This window comes from Aythya ferina (assembly GCF_964211825.1).
Source record: "Aythya ferina genome assembly, chromosome: 3".
Classification (NCBI taxonomy): domain Eukaryota; kingdom Metazoa; phylum Chordata; class Aves; order Anseriformes; family Anatidae; genus Aythya; species Aythya ferina.
The window spans coordinates 17991728-18004428 of record NC_140298.1 but is presented as its reverse complement, the minus strand read 5'-3'; the positions used below and the strand labels follow the sequence as shown (position 1 = coordinate 18004428).

General features: G+C 46.5%; 1 protein-coding gene across 1 annotated transcript in view; it reads right to left on the bottom strand.

The window, feature by feature from the left end:
- The window catches only part of ITPKB (inositol-trisphosphate 3-kinase B), a 52897-nt gene that overhangs the window by 31121 nt on the left and 9075 nt on the right, over positions 1-12701 (bottom strand). The gene's annotated exons all lie outside the window — the stretch shown is intronic.

Here is a 12701-nt window from a genome sequence, read left to right as displayed (position 1 = left end):
GCAAGAGCCTTAGACACAGAATCAAACTGCGTGCGCCCCTCCTTGTGCACCCTTTGGGGGCGTTTTTGGCGAGGGCCGTGCCTGTTCCTGTAACTGATGAGTGTTTTCACGATGAGCTGTGGGACTCGCAGCCCTAACTGCAGGAATCTGGATGCACCCACAGGTTGGGACAGGGAAGGAGCAGGGCTGCAGGGGCTGAGCAGCTGCAGGGTGCTGCCAGTGCAGCCAGGCTCTGTCTCCGTGCCCTGCTCAGCCCATCAGTGCCAGCACCATCCACGTGCGAGGGGGCCCATGAAATAAATAACTGCGCACGTGTGCGCCTGGGTTTCTCTTGGCACGTCCTATGGGTGTCCCTGCAGAGATGTGGTGTTATTCTTTCCAAACTGGCTCTCTCTCTCAGCAGGGGAGAGAAGCTGTTTTGACTTAAGGGCAAGCAGTGAGGTGACACGGGGCAGATGGCAGGCACACCAGGGGACCAAACACATTTCCCCCGTGACGCTGGCACTTGCTGGCATGAGTTAAAGCACAGTAACCTCTACACTTAGGGGAAGCCAGTCCCCCTAAGCCAGTATCCCCATGCTGGTTAAGGCAGCGTGCAGAGCTGAGCTAAAAACATAACGTGAGGCTGGTGGTGTCCATTTATTGTAACGTTTTGTCCTCGGGACTGCAACTCCTCTCATCTATTTTTAGTGTAGGTGACTGCATCAGCAGTCGGGCACTGCTCAGCCGCAGCTCCCCTCGTGCTGAGCGGCCCCAGCTGCGCCCTGCAGGGCCCTGCTTCTCCCCACTGATGTCACAGCAAGATTGGCTCACACACACCTCGCTGTTTCTCACAAACCCTGCTTCAGACGTCATGAAGAGCTTTTAAAATCCTCCTTTCACCAGCACCTTTCCCCCCTGTTTCCTCCTTTCCCACCCCCTGACCAGCTTCCACACGCAGCTCTCCCCGACCTCCCCCATCTCCCCCCACCACACACCGCTCCTCCTGCCCACAAGCCCAGTCCCCGTGGGACTCCGCATGCAGCCAGGGCTCTGCCCAAACCCTCAGGGTGTCCCCACACACCCCCTCATCCCAAACTCCCCTGCACCCCGCCTGCCCCCACGCCCCGCCGCAGGCTCACCCCGCACAGCCGCACGCCGCCATCCCGGCTCGGCCCGGCCTCCTCTGCATGCCGGTGTGCTCTGTGTGGCGGGGAAGCCAAGCCACAGGCACGTCTGGGATTTACACGTGGCTAAAGCAGATTCCCAGATGGCTTCACAGCTTCCCCTGTATTCTCTTTAGTCTTCCTGGCCTCGGTGGTCATTTCCCTTTTCTACCTGCCTTTTCCCTTCCTGTCCGCCTTATCTCTTTCTTCTGACCCTGCTGCACTCCCACGCCGCACGGCTCCCTCTCCACAGCCTGCCACGGGTGTCCCTGCGTCCCCTCGTGTCCCCTGCACTCACGGCATCACCTCTGCTTTGTGGCTTGAGCCGGCCTGCACCCACCCGCAGCGCGAGCCTCACAGGCAGAGGACAGCTACAGAGTCGGTCAGTGAGAAGCTGGGGAGTATCTGCAGCTCAACTTGACAAAATCCTGGAGAAAATAAGGTCAGGAAAGAATCGTGCTCTACTTCCAGATGGAGCATGTGACGGGACTGAAAACTCTGTGTGTGCCCCCGCGAGGAAGACGAATGGAAAAAAGGCTGAAGGAAATGGTGGCATGATGAGACAGCAAAGAGGCAAACAGCATGCGGGAGCAAGGGTGGGAAAGATAAAAAGGGAAAAAGGAAACAGGAAAAAACAGGTAGATTCTTAGATGTACTTCACATGCTTTTACAAAAGTTGCACTTCCTTTGAATTATCTGTGCCGGAGATATTTTCAGCCCATCTCCGCTTCCCTTGAAAGATTAATTTGGCATGCATTCAATTCTCAGATGAGCTTGCAAAACATGAAAGAAGCTGCAAGTGTCACCAAAATGTAGGACCAGACTCAGTTCTGAGATCAAGAACTGCGCATCTTCCTCTTTGAGAGCAAAATGGTGCCTCTTGTCCCCTCCCTCCCACCTCACATAGCCCCAGCTCCCCACACCCAGCTACCAACAACAGCAAGTTTATTTCTCTTCTAAATGGCACGAAAGGTGTTGAAAAATTGCATAGGATTCCGATCACACCGAGAGATTAACTCATCTGGCACCTGATCCAAGGACACCAAGGGAAAGGCTCATGCTTCACCCCTGGGTGCATATCGTGTATATATCATCAAAAACCAATGCTTTGTTTGCTTACAGATGTAGTAGTGGCAAATGTAAGTCCCCCTGGCATGAACAACAGCCCTGATCTAGGAAGAGAAACTGCAGTAATTTCAAAATCGTTGGCTGTACTTTCACAAAATGTACTCATACCATTTTTTCCATTGATCTGATGACACTGGTTACTCACACAGCTCCTCAGACTACTTCCTGTTCTGCTGGAGAGCTGAGCAACCCGCATTACGAAAAAAAAAAAAAAAAAAGTATCTAGATTTATTTTGAGGTCATCTGAAATAGCTCTGGTGGATGGTTCCTGGTTTTGCTCCAAAATGTATTTATAACTTCACTCCCATCGGAGGGTATGGCAATCTTGACCTGTCCTCTTCCTTGAGATGCCAACCCAGTTTTATGTGTGCTGAGCTCCTACAGCACTGACACGAGCTTCAGCTCTGGGCACAAAAAGACCTGCTTAGGGAAAAGATGGAAAACTTAATCTTTGTGGTACATTTTGCTGCTGCTCTGTCTGGGCTGTGTTTTCCAAAGGATCCCAAACCATGCTAGCTGTGAGGGGGATTTTGCAATGCGGGCAGCTCTCCATGGTTTTACATAAACAGTGCACTAGCCTTGCCCATCTGTTTCATGTAATTCTTACTGAAATTTACCCCTGGTTAAGCCCACTAGACTCAATAGAGGTATGACAGAGTCAATTTGGCCCAATCTCATTCCTGTCTTCAAATTTAAAGAAGCAATGCTCTGTACTGTCAGTTATTCTCAATAAAAATGAGAGAGAAACATAGTTCAGGGAGTCAGTAAGCTTTGTTTGAAGCCCTGGTTCCTGCAGTAGCAAAAGAAGACAGCAAAGGACCGTCAAACAGCAGCAAATAAACACTTTGCAGTGAGATCAGCTGGAGTTGCTCCTGCAAAATCAACCACCAAGCCTACACCTGGAGTCTGCCTTGCTGTTCCAGAAAAAAAAAAAAAAAAGCAGGATTTTTTTCAAGATTAGTGGTTAAATCTGTGTCTTTCCATTATCCAATATGAAAATTAATATATCTTAGGGGTTTAAAGGGTTTAGCAGGTATTTTCAAAGTATTTTGTCTTTGGAAAAAAGACAAAAATTATTCCAAAAAAACCTCTAATGTTAGCTGCGTTGCTTTACAGATGTTAAGTGCCATCACATCACATTGTTAGTGTTCCCTGGGCCAAGGCTTGTTTCTCAAATCCCCACTCTGTTCAATAAACACTGACACCAAGTAAAAACACTCGGTATGTGTGTTGTAATGTGTGTTATTTTACAGCTGGCCATGCTGTTGAAACCGGCCTGCAGTGTAATTCCCAAGCAAGTAACTTAACTGCACAGTGTATAGAAAATGTTGCTGTTACGCAAGCCTATGTTTTCTGACAATAGCCAGTAAGGCTGCTTTCCACATCTAATCTTACATCCCAGAAATATTCTCATTTTGTTTATTAGGCCGACAGTAAATTTATCGAGTTTTCCAGAAACAGCTGCTTTCCAGAAGAACATGTCCACGTTGTTTGCAATCTTTAAAAATGCCCTTGTGGTGTAATGTCACTGAAGTTAACCCTGCAGATGGGGCACCTGAAAAAAAGTGAGCCCACCAACTGGCAGTGGGATACAGCCAGCACTGATGCCTTTGTTTGGGGATTATTCCCTTTAAACATAAACCAGCTCTAAAGACGCACTAAAAAAGAAAAATATCTTTGCCTCGTTACCCTTGGGGAAACGAAGTTGCATACCCATCATCTGGAAAAAAAAAATACTGCGGTGTCTTAATTGAAGAGGAGAGCTGGAGAACGTGTCAGTGTATGTGATGAGAGGAGGTTAACATCCAAACACCCTCAGTGCTGCTAGAGAACAGAGAACTTGGCATCGTTTCAGGACCTTTGCACCATTCAATTGCAAGGAAGTTTAGGATGGTTGAATAACCTTCCTCGGCCTTTTCTGACCACTGTCTGAGCCCAGTATTTCTTATTAAAGATCTGGGCAGTCTTCAATAGATCACTGACTAAATGCAATCGTTTAGTTGAAAAATTGAGATTTTTGCTAAAAACGTGGGCCTCCCATGTGCAGTCTGTATTGTCCTTGTTCTCCAGTCACCACTTTCCTCTTGTCTATGCCCTCACCTCCCATTTTTGCCTTGGAGATGATTCTTAATTTCCACAGGGATGTAAGAATCAAATGCCACCTGCTGTCCTGGGCCCGCGACACACATCCAAGCAGGAAGTCAGATCTTGCTTTATTCAAGGATGGGCTTTTTGTTTCAGCTGGGGCAAGGAGGAAAGCTGGCTTTCTCAGTGTGTTAAATTAAATGCTCTTCTGGCCTTTCTTTCCATGCATCAGATTTCTCAACCAAGGGAAGAAGCTATCCCAATAGCGCATTTGCCCACCCCTGCAGCTTTACCGTGAGCCCTGCCTTGTTTTCACAGCCCCCAGCTCTTGCAGACAGGAGGCTGAGACTTTGAACTTTCATTTTTAAAAAGAAAGCACATTTGTAACCTTCTAGCTAAGGGAGATGAGACTGTAAAATCGCCCCAAGTGTAAGTAAAGGCAGAAAAATTAGAAAAACAAACGTAGAACTTACCCCTGCCCACCCCACCAAAAAGTTTGGTGGTTTTCAAGGTGATGTTCATTATTTTGAGAAGATCCATCCTTCAGTAACAATAAACTACAGCAGCACAGGAAAAAAGCTTACAAATCTTCCTGCTGCAGGTAAAGCCCAGGATTTTCCCAAGAACGGAAAAGGAATTTCCTATAGCTCCTGACCACGAGAAGCTGCTGCTAAAAGGTTTGCTGTCCTGCCCCACAGCATCTGTTTTGCACCCAAACCCTCCCAAGGCATGGAAGTAAAGGGGTCAGAAGACAGACACGGTAAATCTCAGCAAAGGCAGCTCCACTCCAGACACCAAGTGATTGACCCCTGAGGAGGAAACAGCACAAAATGTCCCAACAATGCAAAAATCAGCAAGGGACAGAAAACTTGGTGATGGCTCAATACAGAAAATGTGCCCATTCCTTCCCTTCTGGCTGCAGCAAAGCATCTGCTAGCTGTTTGTTTGCTTCCCGTTAATAAATGAGTTGAATGAGCCCAGTGTGACTGTCAGAGGAGTGAAAGTCTGCCATTCAGCTGTGTGTAAACTCCGGCTTTTCTGAAGATTTCTAGATCAGATTTCAGGGCCTCATGAGTTTGGGTAATTTTTCTAGCTGAGGTTCCACATTACGCCTTCCGGAGAAGCTGCCAGTTATCTACAAAAGCTACAGCTCTTAATCATTTGATACCACAGGTTTCAGGTTGAATCACAGCCAAGTGTGGTTGACCTCAGATTATACTGAAGTCCTCGCTCCATGGCATTGCACTTAAGGATTGGCCAGCACGAGAGCTGGAGGGAGCGCGGCTTTCTTTGCATCAGAGCTCAGCCAAAAAAACCTTGGGGGAGAGGAGATGCTCAGGTCAGGCTGCACACAAATTAAATTGTGGGGCTGCAGAGAGAAAACTCTGAAATTTCTCATTGGGAGCCATTTGGTTTCATTTTGGGTTACGTAATTTCTAATAACCCTTTCTCTTTTCCTTTTCGAATGTGTTTTGAAGCCGAGGTCAACGTTTAAGTGAAAAATGCCATTTTGAATCAAATCTACATTTCAAATGCGTGCAAAACATAAACAAACCATTCCCAAAATGAAACATTTCATTCTGAAAGTGTCAGAATGACACACGTCGCTATTTTTAACATCCCACCCTCTTCCCCCACCTCTGTATTTTTTTTTATTTTTTTTTTCTAGACCAGAAGTATTCAGGAAATGTGTTTGAATTTGTGAATCATTTTGACTCCCCCTCCCCCTTGACATTCACTGGAAAATTTACTCTGTGCCAAAATAACTGTTCTGCCAGCTCCAGCCAGCTCCTACAATCTCCTGTCCTGCTGGAGTCTTTCTGGACAGGACTGCTGGTCAAGATGTCTTGGGGGCACGCTACAGATGCTCCTGGGGTACAAGCGGAGCTGGAGGGCAAACCACAGCATCTCTGCAGGCAGCTACAGGATCTGTGCCATAAAGCAGCTCTAAAACCTCCATGGTTTTGCCTGAAAAAGCCCTGAGCCACCCTCTCCAGAGACCAAACGGGGAGTCAGCCTCTGAGAGAAGCCACCGCACAGACGGAGTTCCTCAATGAGGCTGGGCTGGCTTCCTGCTAGTGGGGGAGAGCGCAGAGTTTTGCTTCTCTTGGAAAAATTTTAAGCTCAACATCAGGCCTCTGAGGGTGGTTGGGGTATGCCAGGGCTTGGAGGTGCTTCCATGGAAGTTTAGGGAAATTTCGGCTTTGAGGTAAGCGTGACTGCGCTGTGGCTCGCACGGCAATACAGACACTTGATTTTTTCGCAGCCTAGCGAATTGCAGAACAATTTATGCCTTTGAAATGTGAATGTAAATATTGCTGCTCTCATTTGTGAGAATTTCGCTCCTACCCTGAAACTTGTAGCAGGTGGAAAATTTGGATCGCTCTCTCTCTCAGTCCTCACATCCACCCTATCTGCAAGCCTCCCAGCTTTTTCAGGGTAATATCCCTCACAGAGCCTCTCCAACTTACACACCCAAGTAAAATTCACCTCCAGGGCTCATCATCTCAGCTCTGAATTTCACATCTCAATATAGCTCTGCAGACTTGCTCTGCAAAGATCCATCAAACCCATTGCTGAAAGATGGCTTTCTGAACCTGTCATCTGGCCCTTCTGCAGCTCTCTCCGCCTTGATTCTTTCCCCCTAGGTGCATCACGTCTCAGTTACTTGGCTTTTCTTTTCAAATGTGATTTTATCTATTCCCATCACTAATTTCAGTGCCAAAAGGTCAACTCCTGCGTATATTCTAGCATGAGATCAGCCTATGCTCAACAGGCACCTCTGTGTGTTCTTCCCTTCTGGGGAGGGTTCCCATCCACGAGAACAAACCTGGGATGTGGAACAGTTTTTAGGCTGGCCAAAAGCTCCAAAACCTAGTACCAGAGCTGGTCTGGCTGTAAAATACAGGAATGGCCAAAACCAGCACAGGTGGCACCACGCTGCCTCTGCATTGCCTTCGTCACTGGCCTGTCCCCTGGTCAATGTTATGGACACTTCTGATGAGCCAGACTCCCACGCTGTCTTCCTCAGCTCCGAAAAGTCATTCCAGCACCAGAGAGAAACATGAGAAAGCAGAGACCTGAGGAGAGAGGCCAAGCCTTTCTCCTCAAATGAGACGTGGATGAGAGGACGCTAGCAGTGAAGGAGCAGAGCTGTAGCCATTTGTTTTAACCTCCTGTGCAAGGAGGCTTCCACAAGAGCCAGATGACATTAGCTGCACCCTCCTCTGAGAGAGGGTCTGGCTCAGGTTGGAGCTGGTTTTCCACCCCTTTATCTTCGCTCTATGAGCTTTAAGCAGGCTCTTTTTTTTTTTTAGTGGTGGCACATCTAGGTCAAAAACTGTGATATCCAGTTTTTGTGAAGGTGGCAACGTGACACCTGACAGGTAATTCTGTGGGCTTTGCAAAAAGAATAGATCAAGGTTAGATCTCACTCTGTTGAAAGTATGGAAGGAAAATGCAGGATTTGTCAAGCAGAAAGAGATAAACTCAACCGGGAACATTGTATATACAAATTCCTAGGAGAACATTAAAACAATGGAGCTGGGAGAGCACACTTGTCAGGGTGTTTTGTTTTTTTTTTCAAACAATTGGTTTCACATACACTGCCTCTTAAAATACAGCAGTAATTGAGGTGGATAGAGATAAGATACAGTTCCAAGACCTCATTCCTTTGCTTCCTTTATGGTCACCCTCATCTCCAGCCCAGTAAGACATTCCTACCATGAAAGTGCAGGACGAAGGGCTGAAGGGAGACTGCCCTAAGCAGCAGGAATGGACACGGGCGAGAGGCTGCATGGGGGCCAGCTGTGTGCTGGGGAAGGACTCGGAGGCCAGTGCAGTGCTGGCAGCTGTGAGAAGCACCAGCACCTCTGCCTGCCCCTGTACCAGCAGCCACTACCTGGGCAGCACGCACTTGCTGCTGTCCCAAACTCCCATCTGCAACAGCTCCCAGAGGTGGAAATACTACCCTGGCTCCCTTATGGTCACTTTATCTGAGTACTGAGGACAGCAAAAAGTACAAGGTGATGCTGAATGAGCCCCAGTGGAGTTAAGCTGATGCTATACATGGATTGAAAAAAAAAATGTTTCAACCTATGGGGCCTTATTCAGGCTCATCTCTAATTATATCCTAGGATCAGGCTTTGAAACCAGTTCTGTAGTCCTCAGTAAGGGTAACTTTACAGTTGTTATTTGAGTTCCTTGCCAATCTGTTGTTGGATTTTCCATTTGACATTATTAAAGGATTAAGTTGTTTGTCTCATCATCTGTTATCTGTCCTGTTGAATTTCCTACAAACAGACTTTAGCCAGAGCAGACACAAAGTGGAAAGAAAAAAACCAAAACCAAACAAAAACAAAACAATCAAACAAACAACAACAAAAAACTACAACCCACTTTCAAGATACAATCGTGGTTCAGGGTTTGTTCGTATTATTGTTTAAATTTATGACTTTGGATGTATAAACTTTGCTGACTCCTTAAATCTGGAATGCATTAAAGAAAGCATTAGGTGTTACAACACATTATTGTATTATAATGTCCTGATTCAGCTACAGCTGTGGAAGAAATACATAACAGGAGATCCTGCAGTTATACATTTCAGACTCAGATCATCAGTTGACATAGAGAAGATAAAAACAAATGTAGCTGAGCCTGGAAAGAATGTTGCTAAAATTGGACAAACTTTTAATGTGAGTAGCCTAGGGGTGCAATAGCTTTGCCTGAAACTTAACAAAACCCACCCATATAAAACACACCCTGGGAGACTGCAGATTGGACTCTGACCTGCAGTCAGCCAAAAAAGCAAACCTGACTTCTCCTCCCTCCCTCCAGATGCAGGTTTGAATGGTCCCTGCAGCGTGTTAAACAGATATTGCCCATAGCAGCACACGTAACACACACAGCCTCCCTGGACTATTGTATTTAAGTCATTGCTTACTAAAAATGCTTTGAAAACATGTGGCTCAGTGGGGTAGAAGCTATTCTTCCCCCTCCCCACAACAAGGCCTAGCAGCGAGCCGAAGACGAGGCTCTGCTCCTGCCCTTTTAGCAAGCGGTGGGAACGGAGACCTCAGCAAGGAACGAGAAAAAAACATTCAGCCTTAAGTACAGTTTCCAAAAAATCACCTTTCAGATCTCTGTTTGTAACGCTCCCGTCCCCAAAGGCTGTGTGCATCAGTGGGCAGAGCCCGCGTGGGGCCTGCCCCTCTGCTCCGTGAGCTGCGTTTGAGGTTGGCCTCGGTGCAAGATGTAACTGGATACATGAAGGGGAGAGCAAGGGGAGAAGTGATAACGGACCCAATCTGCAGCACGCTCCTGCTGGCTTCTGCGGAGCTACAACAGCTTTTATCAGCGTTTTATCTGACCCTAACAAAAGGAGCGAATTGTTTAGCAAAGGAAGAGGGTTCTTTGATTCTATCTTGCTGCAGATGAATTGCCCAAGCAAGGGCAAAGGGACAGGAAGCGGAGGGGGAGGAGGGGTGATGCTGAAGGTAGCTGCTGCCGTTGCTCAGCTTGCTGCTAACCTCCACTCTGTGCCACATTTCTGCCTTCTCCCTGGCGTTACAATCCTATAGATCCTACCGAGAAGTTGTGCTGAGTATTCCTGGCGTTGCTCTTCATTCCAGCAAGGCCCAAAGCATTCAGGCTGAAGGGAGTTTTGTAACAAAAAAAGACTGCAGGATAACTGCAACACACCCCCTCTGCTCCACAGCCTGTTAGTCCCATCTCCCAAAACGCCAGGCACAAGAGCTAAAGCCAAGGATGAAAACCCAGAAGCCAGCAATGAAACCCTTATCAATTCCGTGAGGCCCACGCCACAGGAGCTACAGGCACTGTCCTCTCTGCAAACCAAATGCACGAAGCAAACAGTGAAGAGAGTCTGATTCTGCACTTCGAACCAAACCCCATTAAAATGTCTGTCAGCATGGCACTCCAGAGCCCGTGTAGGTCTCTCTGGGGGAGGACGGATGCTTTACTATTACTTAAGAACCGCAACAGTGCTAAATGCTAATGCAGTTCCTGTTGTGTACTGCTGATCAGATAATGCACTGTACTACAAGTCGTTTGAAGTGCTAGGCTCTTACTGTTTTACCCCCTAGCTCTCCTCCCCAAAGCAATCGCTGTGTTTTGGCTAACAATGTATCACAGAGCTGAAGGGAAGAATTGGATTCCTTCTATCAGGCTGTGTTGTTTTACATTTCATTAATGAAAAAAAAAAAAGTTCTTTACTATTAAATAAAGAAATAAACAAATAACTTCTTTCTTCTCATAGCTGAAAAGTATGATAACATTGAAATAAATATTATAAGAAAGGATAAAGGATAATATGGGTCTTAGCAGCCTGCAGCTGCTTCAGACTTTAATTCTGCTGCTCAATGAGAAACTACAGGCCAGAAAATTCCTCTGCAGTCACCACAACCCACAGCTGACTGTGGTAGAAAGGGTCTCCCTCCGCAGGCACAAATCTGCAACAGAAGCTCTCCAGTGCCGAACTCCCACCATGGCTGGGAAAGAAGAAGCTGTGATCTGCATCTCTTAAAAGCACCCACCAAATCTGAGCACAGACTGAAACTTGCAGCTGGAGACCCTGAGATTACAAACATACCCACAGCAACTTGTGCTGCTGGGTGCCCATCCCTGTTACAGAGCAAATCACACATTTTGCTGCCTAAACACCGACTGGAGAGCCAAACATAGGCACTTTCATTTGGGGCTGACAGACCTCAGACTGAAGCAGGTTTCTGAAGTACTTGCAACTATTGTGCAGGTTATGCTTGATGTGGATTTTTACGTGTATGAATATGAATGAAATTCTGACAAATGTTATAAAATGCATTTATGTGTAATTTAGGAACAGATTCCTGGCTTGAGCACACTCCTTGGCTAATCCTAAAGATAACATCAGAGTGAATAGAAAAGAAAGGTACCATAGAAGGGGATTTATCCCGGGGAGATATCCAACACGGCTGAGCATGATGAATTCTGTCCAAGGGCCACTGCAAGTGACCCAGCAGGTACTGAAGCACACATTGCCCTAAAAGTCACATTTGAGGATACAGATTAGGCTGCTAAGTCACTTGGTGATTTGCAAATGTTAACATTCAGTATTCACCGTCTGCTAAATATTAACTTGTCTTTCTTAGAAAGCTTGGCTGGGCTTCATTGGATGAAAGCAGGTCAAATTTACTGCACAAATTTTCCTACCGGTATAAACAAAAATAATCTCTAACAATTACAGAAGACTAATCTTAGCTGAAGCGACATTTAACATCATACATAGATGTCATTATTCCTCTAGTGAGTTAGAACAGATTTACATGTAAAGAAAACATTAGCTCAGTGCGGGCTTTCAGTCACTGCATGGCATGCAAAAGTTCAGCGCTGCGCTAATATTTTCTTCATATGCAAACCTAACACATTATAGAAATCATATGGAAAACATGAGACAGCTGCTGACTATGTTTTGATTGCTTTTTGCCTTTGCAAGGCTCTAAAAAGTTAAAGACAAAACTGTAAAGTTTTCACCGATCCAGGAACTTCATTCTGTGGACATTCAGTTTAATGCCCCAAGAAGTATTAAGGGGTAACCAGCAAAGCTACTGACATCTGTGATTCCCAGCAGAAGGGGAGGAAACATGGCTCTTTCAGAGCTGGAGACCCAAAGAATGATGAACATCATGCTTGTTCTTGTCTGTTTTTTCACCTCAGAAATGTTTTGGGCTTTATTCCATTTTTATGAACTCTTTTAGTGTGAAATTGTTTTAAAAACAAAATATGCAAGAGACATCATCTGCGTTAGCAAGTAAGGCATCTGCTATGTGCCATGTCACTCCTGTGCTATCAATCATGGAGAATGTTAGCAGTAAAGGAACCCTTCCCAATTAGCTTAAAAGTGGTGATGAAAACGGGTCTGAAATAGCACCGCTCATCTCCCACTGGGTTATGGCAGCATCTTCACCTAGCCTCCGTGGGTGGGATAAAAAAGCTGCTTATCTACTGAGAAGGCCACATGAGTAGGTAGAAGATGAACTACCAAAGAGAGAGCAGTGCTTTGTGAGTTCCCAGGAGCGCACAGACTCAGTCGAAGAACAGCCTGAATCTCTGCCCAGCCTGCCAGGCACTGGGTGGTCCTGACCTTGCCCCATGCTGTGCCACCAAGCCTGCTGAACGTGGTGCTCTGAGCATGGAGAAACAGAGGTGCCCACCTTTTTCTCCTCTCTTTCTGAGTCTTCCCAGAGCAGGGCTGGAAGAGGCTCTATCCTTTGGCACTTCACCTGGTGGGCTAAGCATCTTCCCCTGCCAGCCACAATGCCGTGCACACTTCTTAGAAGTACACAT